Raw genomic sequence first — 15,000 nt, 5'->3', positions numbered from 1 at the left:
AACTGTACATCCGCCATTGATTGGTTCAACAATATGAAAAACAAAATGATCAAATTCACAACTTTTGACAAATATTGCGAATATCTTTCCAACTTTGATAAGCATTTCCCAGTAAGCCTTGAATATAGAAAGATTTTTTTAATTGTGCAATCTGTTATTAAACTACAGTTTATAACAAGTAGTCAAAAGCATTCCTAAGTATAACTGAGGCCACATGCTCACATGTATCAACACCAATACATGTTCACTAAATATGCCTTGTTGCACAGAAGCTATAGTAAATAAAGCAGATGTCACTCCTATAAAACAAACTTCATATTGGCAATACAAATACCTGAAGGGAAGCCCAAGCAATCATTTTACAACAGTATTTTCTATTTAAGAGCTCTAGATGAGTGAGAACTCATAAAATAGGCGGACTACATCTAGTAATTAAAGGAAGAGTCTTTCAAATACATGAAATGGAAGATTATTGTAATATCAAAGCTCTATCAAGAAGGAAATCAAAAGATGGATGTGACTTTCACACAGCAGTGCAAAGTACACACCACACACACACACACACACGCACACACACGGTGAGCTTCTTTCAGTTCCTGTCTCCCTCTTCCTCCTTTACTTCTCTCTCGTTGCTCACACGTGACCACCGTCCATCTTTCTTTTTCTCACGTGATCATCTTTATTTTCCTTCAGTCTGTCTTCTCTCCTATCTTTTCTCTTGTCAAAGAATATTCATCCAGCGTTCGCTACCTTCCCTCGTCAAGCCTAACGGTCCTCCATATTTTGTCTTCGTTTGGTTTATTGTATGTCTCCCCTCTCCTGTTTTTGTTGCCAACTTTGACCCTCCGCAAATCCAAAATTTTATTTTGGCTCGCGGGATCAACTGTTTTTCGAAGTTACATGTTGTCGTGAATTGCTCGAAATGTGAAGTAGAAAAACAACCGACAACTGATGAAATATCGTTCTTTATGTTACTTGTTTTGCTTTCCATTTGTTTCTTTCGTTGCTCGCATATCTAAGCTTTTCTTAATATTTCATGTTGTTTACGTTCTGTGACGTCCTGTATCCATATATGCACATATAAGTACCAACACACACACACATAACACACACACACACACATACACACATACACCACACACACACACACACACACACATATATAATATATATATATATACTTTTATTTAAGCAGCAGAAAATTCAACAAAATCTGTTACTCTGAGTTTCTCGTTGCCGTTCATCAGACAGTTTTTGCTAGAATGGAACAATCATTAATTCAATCTATACTCTTACAAACGCTACACCTTTAAAAAGAAAGGACTTGTTTGATTGGCCCTTAGAAAAAACGGTCAATCTCGAGCGATAAACAAAAAGGTCAAAAATATATGTATATATATATAAAAACTTATAAAAATTATAAATCCGAGGAAAAAAACCGAGGAAAAAACCTATTGCCGTTATTGAAGACAGTACAAATTAATGCATAGAAATTAAACCTGTTATAAATACTGCAATACATATTTATATTAAAATCCACATATATATATCAACATACACAAAAGGATGCGCGTAAACGCCATACATACATATACAGACGTATGAATATGAATCTAAATTATACACATAAAAGCATGTGTACATATATTCACGCAAAACCGTCTCGCACGCAAGCTAAAATTCATCTATGTAGCAATTCTCATATACTGAGCAAGGAGGGGGAACAAAGAAAGGGAAAGAGAGAAAAAGGAACGAAAGAGGGGTGGGGGGGAAACTTGTAGCGATGTTATTGGCATCTATAGAGCCAGTATACATACACAAGTTTGAATTGATACATTACATACCGTCGTGTGTATGCGTGCTTAAGCACAAGCATACTTTCACTTACACATACACAGATACGCATGCTTACAAATCATATGCTTTGCTATACACAAACTTATATAAACATTCTAAATTTGACAACATTGCTTTTTTTTTCTAAAGGGCCAATCAAACAAGTCCATTTCTTTTTAAAGGTGTAGCGTTTGTAAGAGTATAGATTGAATTAATATATATTGGTCCATTCTAGCAAAAACTTCTGATGAACGGCAACGAGAAACTCAGAGTAACAGATTTGTTGAATTTTCTGCTGCTTAAAATAAAGCATATTACTCTACCACTTGGTATTTGAGTACTCTTTTTTTCCCCTTGTTTCACATTTATGTGTTTACTCCGGTATATATATATATAATATATATAATATATATATATAATATATATATATAATATATATATATGTTAGTAGTCCATCAGTGTCCAATAGTGTAAAAGCTTTTGATATCAGCGTTGAGAGCGTATGTGACTCTTCAGTCCAATGCTGGAAGCACACAGGCGCTCACAATATCATAACGATAAATCATACATACGTACATACATGCATACGTTTCTTTCAACCGCTTTTTTTATTATCTCCCTTTCGTTCAACCTCTTCTTTTCTAGTCATCAAGCCATGTTGGACTGTTGAACTCTAGACAGTTTTTCTCTCTCCGTTTTTTTTCATTCTCTCTCCACTTTTCCTTTTATTCCTTTCTGTCGAAGAGCGTAGGCTCGAAACGTATAAGACTTTTCCATTTTTCCCGAACGTTAAACTAATACACATGCTTTTGTTGTTCCAACACCTGTCTTCGTCTTTCGTTTTTCTTTTTGGTAAATTTGAACTCTATCTATCTATATATATTTGTACACACACACACACACCACACACGCACACACACACACACACACACACACAACACACACACACACACACACACACACACACACACACACACACATATATATATATATGTATATACATACATATTCGTACAGATATATTTATGCATATTTATATGTGTGAATACTTACATACACACATACACATATACAGACACACACACGTACACATATATAATGTACCAGACCGTACACATAGCCAGGTGCCGAAACAGTTATATGTCTCTCAAAATATCTATTATGAAGTCGTCACACAGATTCAAACTGAAAACATGTTAATAGCAAAAAAAAAAAAAAAATTAATAATAATAATAATAAAGTACACAAACACATCGTAAAAAGTAAAACATCATCGAAATAATCGTACGAAGATGTGGGCGGTACAGAAAAAAAAGTTACCGTAATCAAACGGATGCTGGTGAACTTTCAGAGCTCTCTTTCTCTATGCACGTGAAATATTAGCTTTGAAAAATAACATCGGTAGAATTCAATGTTAAATCGTTCGTATATTAATGACCCTTTACAAATTTGTCATCTTCTCAAAGAGTAGTTCGATGGGAGTTTTCTCTCGGCCAAAGAAAAGAGCAATAAATTTTAAATCCAGAGATATTCTGCAGTCAACCGTCATAATAAACATTTCAACGCAAACAAATCGCTTTTTCGATCATACATTACAAGCTAAAATACACCCAACATTAGCTGTCCTTATACCCACAAACAACTTGTAACTTTTGGCCTCTCTGTAGCTTTCCATTCAAAGGATCCTGTCTTTTGGAAGCTTGGTTTGTAGAGCATTACAACCCCCACCTCTGGACGGTATAGAAGATATTTATACGGACTTCCCTCTGAGGACTTCTAGGTCTGTTACGAGCAGCATTTAAATTATTTGCGTGAAGGAGAAAAGTGTACGCCTGACCGTGGTCTTACTTCATCTGGACACTCGGAGCACACGAATCTGAACCGAACATCGTCGATAAGGCTAGCTTCATGAAACTGCTGGCTCTGTCGAAAAATGAAAAGTTATATGCGTGTGTGTTTGTACATATATATAATATATATATATACACGCACATACACACATGCACATGCGAAACCCCCACCATCACCACCAGAGTGTGTGTCTAAAAATTTCATTTAGAATTTGAACAATTCCTGAAAGAGAAAAGAAATAAAGGTAATTCAGCAGAGTTTATTGGAAAACAGGCAACTACTCTCTTTACTCTCTTTTACTCTTTTACTTGTTTCAGTCATTTGACTGCGGCCATGCTGGAGCACCGCCTTTAATCGAGCAAATCGACCCCAGGACTTACTTTTTGTAAGCCTAGTACTTATTCTATCGGTCTCTTTTGCCGAACCGCTAAGTTACGGGACGTAAACACACCAACATCTGTAGTCAAGCAATGTTGGGGAGACAAACACAAACATATACACACACAAAGATATATATATATATACATATATACGACGAGCTTCTTTCAGTTTCCGTCTACCAAATCCACTCACAAGGCTTTGGTCGGCCCGAGGCTATAGTAGAAGACACTTGCCCAAAGTGCCACGCAGTGGGACTGAACCCGGAACCATGTGGTTGGTAGACAAGCTACTTACCACACAGCCACTCCTATACCTTTATACTAGATAAAGTTTTATCAGAAACACCGGAACACTTCAACTTAAGCTCGCAACTTGCTACGTTATCGTTTTCCTCTTTTACCGAATTGCTCAAATTGTAAAGGTAATTTATGGACACCCTGTATATATGCACCTACATAGTTTTGTGTTATATACATCACTAGATGTATAGCAGCGTTCCTATAAACAGTAGAGTAATGTTACTATATACGTTGCTTTACGTATGTAGTGACTGTATTTTATTGTCAGTTCATGAGTCTATGTAGAGTGAAACGGTGTAAGTCTAACATGTGGTTTGTATATCAGATGTTTGGATTGGATACTGCTTGTTTGCAGAAACTTAAGAAGCGAAGTGTAGTAATAACTATATAGGATTATAAGTGATAGAAAGAATGTTGTTTTCGCACAGAAGCGATATTGTTATAAAGATATAATTGAATCCCCGGGTACACCTATATTTATAAGACGTGGGTTGCAAATTGCCGTCTCGTCGACGCATAATGTGATGGAGCACTTTGTCAGATGCTGCTTCCGATCGAAGAGAAGCGAGACAGATGGAGCCCTAAGCTTACATGATGCAAATGTTTTAGTTTTAATGTAAACATTTCGCTACATTGATAATCTTAGAAATGCTGCTGGATCTTGATATATCAACTACAAACCTCCGGTTGAGACTGTCAAACGTCTTTGTGAAATCAATATATAACATGACGCAAGGTAATATATATATATATATATATATATATATACACGCACATGTATATGCATGTATGCATGTATGTATGTAATATAGTACATGTACCATTCTATGTTGAAAATCTTAGTAGCATTTTTATGCATTTACACTTGTATTTTGTCTGTAAAGCTTCTATATACCAGCAAATAAAAAACGTAATTTAGACAAACAGCATATTACCGCAACCAATTTAAAGGTTGTTTTCAAGGAAACAATGTGATTCACTGCAAAAGAAAACGTATCCATGTGAACTAGTTGATAGTTTCCATAATTACGACTGAGGAACCGTCCTGGTGTTGTTTTGAATATATTCTTCATAAAACTACAAATAACAGAGAATGCATCTTCTTTATCCAATCTCTGATAGCTAATAAGACACTTCTTCATCATGCATCCCAGCTGCTACTTGCGGACGCCATTGTTTAAGGAATAATAACTTTTCGTTTAGTTTCTGTGTTATAGTGTTAGTTTATTTTAGTGTTGTAGTTATTTCGAAATACTTAACTGAGAGTTAAGTATTTTAGCTAGATCTACAGCAAAATGTCTGGTGATGCAATGTCGCTTTGTTACTTATTCGCTATATACGAGAAGATGGAGCGCAGCTGGTTGGACGCTGACGATGTGGCGAGGCTGACTGAAACTGTCAACCTGTTTAGTACATTTTAGAGGTAAACACATACACACACACACACACACACACACACACACACACACATACACACATGCACGCACACACACCACACACACACACACACACACACAAAACACACACACACACACACACACAAATACGCATGCACGCAGAAATATACACGTACAGCAGATAGAAAATGATGAGATTGAGTGTAAAAGAGAGGGAGAAAGAGACGTTATAATTAATTAACTGACCACGGTTGATATAAACGTCATCTCTTCCCTCATACACATAATCAGAAAGAGGAGAAGAGAGAGAGAGAGAGAGAGAGAAAAAGAAAGAGAGAGAGAAAGAGAAATGTGGGGGTTGTCGATCTAATGCGGTCCCTATACAGGGGATTGAATTTTACTTTTAATGCTACCCGGGTCGATAAAATAAATATGTACAGTGATCTTCAATCGACGGAGCCCTCTTTCGAAATGAAAGTAAACCAAACAGTCGTTGTTTTATGGGATTATGAATCATAAGGGAAGGGAAGGTGGGGGTCCTAAAAATCCTAAAATCCTTTTTGAGTGACCGAATAAATAACCATGAAATTGATGATTTGTTATCTTTAAGCCTTCCGTTAAAAATCCTGTCGGTTAGGATTTCGACTGAATCCTTTCCACTAATTCCTGGTCATGCATTTCTCTAGAAATCACCATCGCCGTCGTCATTGTCGTTATTGCCGTTGCGTCATCATCATCATCATCATCATCATCATCACCATCATCATCATCATCATCATCATCATCATCATCATCACCATCATCATCATCATCATCATCACCATCATCATCACCATCATCATCATCATCATCATCATCATCATCATCATCATCATCATCATCATCATCATCACCGTCGTCATTGTCATCATTATCATCACCGCTGTCGTCATTGACAGCATTATCGTCATCGTTGTTGTCATCATAATCATCATCATTGTCGTCGCCGTCGTCGTTGCCGTTGTCGTTGCCGTCATCATCGTCGTCATCATCGTCGTCATCATCGTCATCATCATCGTCATCATCATCGTCATCATCATCGTCATCATCATCATCGTCGTCGTCGTCGTCATCATCATCATCATCATCATCATCATCATCATCATCATCATCATTCTCGCTATCGTCATCGTCTTCATTTCATCTTTATGTGTGAAGGAGTGTCAACGTAACCTCCCCACCAGAAAAAAAAAGGCAAAAACAACAACACCAACCAAAACGGACATGTAGAGCAAAAAAAAAAAATATTGCTTAGGCGCTGTTTGAAAGTTGCACGAGAAGGTCTCAAATAGAATGTTTCTGACTAGAGGAATGTTAATCGCAATTGATTTGGGGCTGCCGCACAACAAAAGCATAAGCGCTCAACAGCAACAATAACAACAACAGCAGCAACAACAACGACTACACCAACGCCATATCCTTCTATGTATAAGATTTCCCGCCTGAAGTACTAGCTTACGTCTTACACACTGGATTCTTCGCCGGGCATTTAAATAAGATGAATCAGATGAGCTTTGGAAAAATAAAAAATAAAAACATCAATTCTAATATGAAAGAAAATATTGGAGATGATAGGATGAACCGAGTGAATCTTTGAGGTCGGATGAAGGACGATTGATGATAATAGTCAAATTTCCTGCATGACTACACCAGAAGATTTAATCAATTATTTTTCATTCAATGTCGGAATTACACATTATATGCTTCATGGCTACTTTCTCTTTCGTCTCTCTGATACTACCTTCACCCAACACATCTACGTTGATTCCTTCGCCATCTTCCTACAGGTAGTTTGTTTTATATCTCAATCACCTCCAATTATCATGTTGTACCGTCATCTTTACGATGCTAGTTATCGAATCACCCCTCGGTTGCCTGCTTGGTAACATCACCTCGAAGTTGGTTGCCTGCTTCGTCACATCACCTCAAAGTTGGTTGCCCTCCCACCCTGACATCAAATTTACGTTGTCTTCGGTGGCATGACAGTCGTATTATTTTCATTCCTTCAGTTTCTATGCGTTGTGTGCTTTCAATAGAATTTAAACAAAATATATATGAAATATGTATTCGGGTCAGTGTTGAGGTTTACAGTAAATAAGAGAGCGGCGTCTTGTTCAGTGTCTTGTACATTTGAGGATCGACAAATAGAGCATGTAAAATTAGAATATGTACTGGAGCCGATGTTATAGTCTAAATTCTTAATATCACTGAATTTGAGAGTCTGCGTGCCTGTGTACACGCACACACACAGATGCACATACAAATACGCTTTGTATATGTATGCCTTCCTTGTGGCTGGTCAGATTGGAGCAATCTCAAGATTAATCAGCCGAAATTACGAGGATGATCTGGTTCTTGACTTAGGATAGAAAGCTTCGAATGACCCGTCCTGGTTTTTTTGTATCATCTATCTGAATGTTTTGTTGTCCCTTTTTGTATCACCTAGTTGTCCGGATGTTTTGCGTTCTTGTCCCATTTTGTGTTATATATATATATAAATATATATATATATATACATACACCGAATTTTAACGTGTATAAGGAAGCCTCGTGCATGAGGAACCCCCTAATTTTTGGTACTTCAACTTTGGTAAAAAGGTTTTGCAAAAGATTATCATACTATCCATGTATAAGAAATTCCCTTATTTTTTAACCTAATTTTTGACGAAAATTGGAACGATACAGAGAAAAATAGCATGGCCCTTGATGACACGCAGATTAGTGTAGTGTCCCATATAACTTTTTTAGTTTGCACGATTGTGCTCCTGTATGTTCGCAGCTGCTTGGCTGAAACGAATAAAACGATAGAATATATATATGTATATATATATATATATATATATATATATATATATATATATATTATATATATATATATATATATATATATATATATTAATATAATATATATATATATATTATATGCATGTATATATGCATATCTATCTATCTATCTATCTATCTATCTATCTATCTATCTATCTATCTATATATATTATATATATATATATATATATATATATATAAATATGTATATGTAAACACATAGAGAGAGAAGTGGGTAGTACTAGGCAGTACTTAGTGGAATCCGAAACTTCGCTCTAACTGAATCGTTCGGGGTTGGTAGCTTTGAGATGAGAAGTATTTTATAAGAACAATCCTAGTCGAATGTGTTATCGACGCAGAAAAAACAGACAAATATTCGGCGTAATGGATTGTACTCCTATGGAAAGTTCCCTGCACAAATATATTATTTTCTTTTTTACTCTAAGCACAAGGCCTGAATTTTTTGGGGGTGGGGACCAGTCGATTAGATCAACCCAGTCTGCAAATGATACTTAACTTATCGGCCCCGAATGAATGAAAGTCGACTTCGACAGAATTCGGCTTTTCACCCAGTGTGCTAACGTTTCTGCCAGCTCGCCGCCTTTCCTGCACAAATATAGTTATTTTTTTATTGCCCTCAGGGGGTCTAAACATAGAGGGGACAAACAAGGACAGACAAAGGGATTAAGTCGATTAGATCGACCCCACCCAGTGCATACTTATTTAACCGACCCCGAAAGGATGAAAGGCAAAGTCAACCTCGGCGGAATTTGAACTCAGACCATAAAGACAGACGAAATACCTATTTCTTTACTACCTACAAGGGGCTAAACAGAGGAGACAAACAAGGACAGGCAGACGGATTAAGTCGATTATATCGACCCCAGTGCGTAACTGGTACTTATTTAATCGATCCCGAAAGGATGAAAGGCAAAGTCGACCTCGGCGGAATTTGAGCTCAGAACGTAGCGGCAGGATGTTTGAGCAGTTCAAAGATTTGTTAGTCGGAAGGGAGCGAGATATGCATTGTATGCGAGGTATTTCAGCAACTCGAAACCCAAATTTTCAACGTTGTAAGCTTTCCTCTCTGTACGTGCATTGTCGTACAATAACACTTGATTTGACAATAAACATCGGCGTTTAGTGTGAAATGCTGGTTTCAGTTTATTGACCAGCATTTCACTGCAGCTTACACTGGTGACTGCAGGCCCCTTTACATACATACATACATACATACATACATACATACATACATATATACCCTGTTGCTGATGTTGAAATTCCAACGAAGGAGCCTTGAATATAGGTTAGAAACCGGCTCATTCTCTATTGGCAAGAAATCTTGAAATAAAATTGAACATACATACATATGTATTCTTTCATTCTTTCATTTGCTTCAGTCATTTGACTGCGCCTATGCTGGAGCACTGCCTTTAGTTTGACAAATCGACCCTAGGACTTATTCTTTGTAATCCTAGTACTTATTCTGTTGGTATCTTTTGCCGAACCGCTATGTTACGGGGGACGTAAACACACCAGCATCGGTTGTCAAGCGATAGAAAGAGAACAAACACAGACAGACAGACAGACGCACACACACACACACCACACACACACACACACACACGCATATATATATATATATATATATAATATATATATATATATATACGATAGGCTTCTTTCAGTTTCCGTCTACCAAAATCACTCACAAGGATTTGGTTGGCCCGAGGCTATAGTAGAAGAACCTTGGCCAAGGTACCATGCAGTGGGACTTAAGTCGGAAACATGTGGTTGGGAAGCTACCACACAGCTACTCCTGCGACCATAGCCTCTCCTGCGCCTATCTATCTATCTATCTATCTATCTATCTATCTATCTATCTATCTATCTATCTATCTATCTATCTATCTATCTATCAATCATCATCAATCAATGAATCAATCAATCAATCTATCTATCTATCTATCTATCTATCTATCTATCTATCTATCTATCTATCTATCTATCTATCTTCCAATCATTATCTATCTATCTATCATGTATCTATCTCTCATGTATCTATCTATCTATCTATCTATCTATCTATCTATCTATCTATCTATCTATCTATCTATCTATCTATCTATCTATCCCTTTAAAAGAACTCGGAATGTTAGGGCTTCCACCTAGGCCTTTCGCTACACCTATACTGCTGGAAAATTTACAGCACCACTTCATGTATATGCACACATACAAACACAAACGCACGCGCGCGTACACACACACATACACACATACACGCACAAACACTTACACACAAATATGTTTATTTATAAACAAGGTTGAATCAAACGTTTTTTCGCATTTCTAGCTCTAATTATAGTTCAAATTACGTACGAAAAATGTTTATTCATCCTAATACATCCCTTCATATTCTGTTGTTAGTTGCCATCGTTTGCCATAAGTTTGGCGCTCAATTCCAACCTTATAACATTTGCATCGTTTAGAGCCAAAAATAAATCCGTGTACTCCTTGAACGTCATCCATATTGTTGAACCTCCGTCCATGCAGGAAATGAGTCACGACTCGACTCGCAAAAGGTGGTAATCCGACGGTGCACCGTCTTGTCTATAGGCAAAGTGAGAAGCAACTCAACCCCTCCAAGTTTGCGTTTGGTTTCATTGGCAGTGTGTGCTGGGGCATTTTCATGCTGGAGCAGTGCATATCTTCAATTGACCAATTCCGGGAAGCAGACTTTCAAAGCATCATATACTGGCTGTAGTTGTTGAGCATAATGGTCAGCGCTCACAGCTTGACCATCTCGGTCAAGCTCAAAGTGCAAAACACTATCTATCTATCTATCTATCTATCTATCTATCTATCTATCTATCTATCTATCTATCTATCTATCTATCTATCTATCTATCTGTCTGTCTGTCTGTCTGTATGTATGTCTATCTGTCTGTCTGTCTGTTTGTCTGTCCATGTATGTATGTATGTATGTATGTATGTATGTATGTATGTATGTATGTATGTATGTATGTATGTATCTATCTGTCTGTCCATGTATGTATATATCTACATATCTATCTATCTGTTTGTCTGTCTGTATATATGTATGTATATATATATATATATATATATATAAACAAATACGCGCAGATATTTGTGTGGATGTAGGCGCGTTTATATCCTTGCGTTACATCTGCTTTTCCTTCCTCCTTTTTTTCGGTTGTTGACCTTCAAATATTATTCAGTCGACATTTAGCACGAATGTGGTCGAGAGACTTTGATCATTACAAAATGTGTATTAATTATCCAAGACTGTCTGTATTAAAAAGGCAATGAGTGTTACAAAAGCAAACACACTCTGACACATATGTACATACATGCACAAACATACACAGATTTACACATGCATACATATATCTTAATTGTGTACATCCATACATATATCCATCTATCATCCATTCATTCATCCATCCATCCATCCATCTACACACACACACATACACATACAAACACACACACAAACACACACATACACACGCACACATACAAACACACACACACACACATATATATATATATTTATTTATAAATTAACTTAGAGATAAAACCACTATTAGGCAAATCAAACAGTGAAAAACATAAACCAAAACATAGAAATAAAATTAATTCATATAAAATACAAAATGTATCAAATATAAAATTCAAAATTTAAATAATTTAAATTTTAAGTTAAAAATTTGAAATTATTATTTTATATTTATAAATTTATATATATATATATATATTTATTTATTTTTATTTTATTAAATATATATAAGTATCAAAAAGTATAAAAAGTTTAATCTCTTATTATAAAAGGCAGATTTTATCTGCCTCCCTTTGGGAGTTATACAAATCTACAATATAGGATTTCTTCAATTACAATTTACCTTGCATTTTTAAGAGTACAATGCATCGCGTCATGCCAGGTCCAGTTTTTAAAATTTAAACTCCAATTAAGCAAAATTTACAGAAAACTCACATTCTGGTGTGTGTGTCAATGCTTTCTTAGTCTGGTTTACGGCACAAACGCAACGCCACACACAGTGGGCAACGAATAAAATGAAAGTAATTGACTTACTGTAGTGAGTGATTCTTTCACTCTGCCTCCCACTTCCTCTTTCCACACATAGACACGCAAAATATAAATAAAATTGTAAGCTAACGTGCGTGTGGTGAGTGAGTGTGTGGGTGTGCGCGTGTGTGTGTGTGTGAGGGTGCGTGTGGTGTGTGTGTGTGTGTGTGCGCGTGTGCGTGAGTGTGTGACAGGAAAGTTTTTTACGACGAATATAACACCTATATCCAAGTAGCAGAAAGATAAGACAGTAAGGTGTGATTTGAGGGAGATTTGGCTGCTATTTCTACCATGTCTAGCTGCCATGTAGGGGTCTCCCTCATAGGCTCATACATACATATATACATAGATAAGACAGTAAGGTGTGATTTGGGGGAAATTTGGCTGCTATTTCTACCAGGTCTAGCTGCATGTAGGGGTCTCTCCTCATAGGCTCATACATACATATATACATAGATAAGACAGTAAGTGTGATTTGGGGGAAATTTGGCTGCTATTTCTACCAGGTCTAGGCCATGTAGGGGTCTCCCCATAGGCTCATACATACATTATACATAGATAAGACAGTAAGGTGTGATTGGGGGGAAATTTGGCTGCTATTTCTACCAGGTCTAGCTACCATGTAGAGGTCCCCCTCATGGCTCATATATATATATACATACATAAGACAGTAAGGTGTGATTTGAGGGAGATTTGGCTGCTGTTTCTACCAGGTCTGTTAGGCCTTCTCATGTAAACTCAAGCTTTCTCATGCCTTGAACATAAGACCAAAGCAGAGAATGTATTTTTATTCTTCTGCTTTTTCCAGCCATTGGTCTGTGGCCATGCTGGGGCAATGCCTTGAAGAATTGTAGTTTAATGAATCAACTCGTTTTATTTTTGTAAGCATTGTACTTATTCTATCTGTTTCCTTTGTCAAACCACTAGGTGACAGGGATGTAAACAAACCAACATTCGTTGTCAAGAGTGTGGAGGACAATCACAAGCACAGACACGCACACACACACACATACATGCATACACATATACACACATACATACATACATACATATATATATATATGGTGTATATATATATTGCAGCGTGGAAGGTGTTTGTAAGCCATTTAAGAAACACACAAAAACCACATTCACTTCAACATTTAAATTTAATTTGCCAAAATATTTTCGTCGCTTTGAGACCGCGACCTGTTCACTGACAAAAATATCGTGCTAACAGGTCGCGGTCTCAAAGCGATGAAAATATTTTGACAAATTAAATTTAATGTTGAAGTGAATCTAACGGTTTTTGTGTGTTCTTAAATGGCTTATAAACACCTTCAACGCTACAACTGTTTTCGTTCCAGCACACGATCTCAGATCAAGTCACTTGCTATGCAAGTACATCTCTGTAATATATATATATTTATATTATATATATATGTATATTGGTAAAAACAGTAAGATAACAAAAGAAAAGAAGAGACCTCAATATTATGTTAATAGAGGAAATCTTTATATATAAAAGTGAGGTTGTGTGTCTGTCTCCTACGATTTAGATTCCTAACTACTCCCACATTTTGCGGTGCAGTTAACCAAAACCGGGTATCTTATCGTCGTGATTCATATCGAGACCGTCTGGGTATTAGCGCGCGTCTACGGAGTCTACGATTTAAAAAAAAAATTACCATCAATTTTTCCCATTTTTAATCCATTTTTGACATATATAAGGGGAAGTAACTCTCTAAAATTTATTATTAAATCTCAGAACGTAAAAAGCTACAGTAACACCCCTCCTCCTTTGTGGTTAGCCATATTGAGATGGCTATTATACTTTACATCTCTAAAAATGCTTATATAATTATTTCCCTTACAAACCCGAGCAACGCCGGGCGATACTGCTAGTATAAGATAAAAATATATATTTATATATACAGAGATGTATTAATGTATGTATGTGTATACAGTGATGGTACATTTACAAGCACACAAATCACATATGCGTATATGTATGTGTGTATATATGTATGTATGTACCAAAGTGTAAAAATAAGCAAGACAAATGAAAATTTACGATTACCTATGTACTAATTAGTTTCATTTGTCAATATTTACGTATATGGATACGCAAACATCTGTAAGATCATCAGCATAGTTTGTCGTTTACAAAACACAATTTCCAGAACTAGATACAGAACGCTCGACCGAAATCCAGTATGTATAAAGTTCTACAAATTACATTTATGTGTATCTTTCAAATGCCTTCACTTTGGCGCGCTGAGAT

General features: G+C 36.5%; 1 protein-coding gene and 1 pseudogene across 3 annotated transcripts in view; both read left to right on the top strand.

Annotated features, from left to right (window-relative positions):
- LOC115220973 (synaptotagmin-15-like) overlaps nt 1-15,000 on the top strand; it is a 187,523-nt gene that overhangs the window by 19,393 nt on the left and 153,130 nt on the right. The gene's annotated exons all lie outside the window — the stretch shown is intronic.
- LOC115221145 lies at nt 8,448-8,544 on the top strand (annotated as a pseudogene).

The sequence above is a fragment of the Octopus sinensis genome, linkage group LG17 (assembly GCF_006345805.1).
Source record: "Octopus sinensis linkage group LG17, ASM634580v1, whole genome shotgun sequence".
Taxonomy (NCBI): domain Eukaryota; kingdom Metazoa; phylum Mollusca; class Cephalopoda; order Octopoda; family Octopodidae; genus Octopus; species Octopus sinensis.
This window is presented reverse-complemented; position numbering and strand designations above follow the sequence as displayed.